This window comes from Eurypyga helias, unplaced genomic scaffold (assembly GCF_000690775.1).
Source record: "Eurypyga helias isolate BGI_N326 unplaced genomic scaffold, ASM69077v1 scaffold17514, whole genome shotgun sequence".
Taxonomy (NCBI): Eukaryota; Metazoa; Chordata; class Aves; order Eurypygiformes; family Eurypygidae; genus Eurypyga; species Eurypyga helias.
Genome location: NW_010248427.1, coordinates 405 through 2,208, shown reverse-complemented (window position 1 = coordinate 2,208; position 1,804 = coordinate 405).

Sequence of the window (1,804 nt, the reverse complement as noted above, 5' to 3'; positions counted from 1 at the left end):
GACACCATTGTGGACAAGTCAGGAAAGACCCCATCGTGGGCAAGTCAAGACCTCTGACTTCTGGGATCAATTGGCGGGCTGAGCCTTTCTTCCCCCCCATAGGGATGCCTTTGGGTAAGATTTGAAACTTAGAAATCTCTATAGAGTTTCTTTTAACTTAGCACTTCGGTAATTTTTAATCTAAACGTTTGTGTATACACAGCTTGCAGACAGTGTATTCATCGCCGGCAATCCACAAAGAACCTGTACTGTTGCTTTACATGAACTGCACTGTTTCACGTTGTTCCACTTCTCCAGCCGCACCGTTTCTCACTGGGTCTCATGTCAACCCACAGATAGTGGCTGGACGGGAATACAGCACACTGCTGAGTGAATCTGAGATACCGGACTCACAGTGTCCAATTGGACATTATTCAGGATTTAAACCTAGCCACACCCAGCCCCTCTGATATTTGAGGATAAACTGGAAAGCAAGGGGGTTTATCTCCTGCCAAATTACTACCCTTAACACAACAACGGAGAGAATGGTGAAGCACTGGTACAGGTTGCCCAGAGAAGCTGTGGATGTCCCGTCCCTGAAAGTGTCCAAGGCCAGGCTGGACGAGGCTTTGAGCAACCTGGTCTAGTGGAAGGTGTCCCTGCCCATGGCAGGGGAGTTGGAACTAGACGATCTTTAAGGTCCCTTCCAACCCAAACCATTCTATGATTCTATAACTTTCTTTTGTAATATTCTCTTTCTGCATAAGGGCAAAAAGCAGGATGGTACAGGTAATTTACGAAAGCTTAAACATATCCTCCATGGTGGTGTGATAAGCAGAGGTACTTTCAATCTGTATTTAAATGGAAAATGTATGGGATATTTAACACCTACTTTTCTTGTGGCACTCATTTCAGACGGAGTCCTAAAGCCCACACTTACCAAGGGAGGTGCTACCTTGAGCTGACATGCTCATACCGTAGATCAGATCAGACCACCTATTTGTGACCTATCAGCTTCTTAATGCTCAAGCACAAGCAGTTCTTTGAGAGGCACTATCTTTATATTTATCCTTTGACTTACGCTGATCTCCGGGGTTACTAAGACTGATTTTTTCCAGTGCAGGAAGTAGAAGAAAGATGCATAAATGAAAAATCGTGTTTGCCATCTCATGTTGTATAAACTAAGAAGACAAGCTAAGAGTGGAAGAGCTGCACCACTTAGTTCTGGTCTACAATTAATACTTAAAAACTGGGATTGAATTTCAGGAAATAATAGAAATAGAGATGAGGGAGGGATTACATAGACAAACATTTTTATTTTACCTAGATGGACTACGCCGCAGAGGCATTAACCTGAAAAGAAACACTTCCTAAAGATCAGGAGTTGGATATGTCTGTATGTTGTTAACATATTTTTGTATTATTAATAACCATAATGTTGTACAGAAATCCTGGAGTCTTCTCAGGCTTCCTAAAGAATTTCAGAAGGGACTAGTACTTTTATTCCAGACAACACAGTACACATTATGGTCACATTAAGGAAGCAGAAACCCTGAGCTCTGAGAGGAATGTACTGTTTACATGTGGACAGAGAACAGAAGTGAAGATGTTCCACTGAGATAACATCTGAGTGATAACATCTAGCAAACTGCCTGTCTAATATGCTCTCTTTAAAGATTATTCCCATTATTACAAATGCTGTCTGGTGTATTTACAATGTTAGAGTACGTTACCTTTTTCTTCACCTAATTAATTTATAATACTTATATGATGTTCCCTTTTAAAGTTACTTGGGAGCTGCTAAGCCACAAGTAACTGAATATTA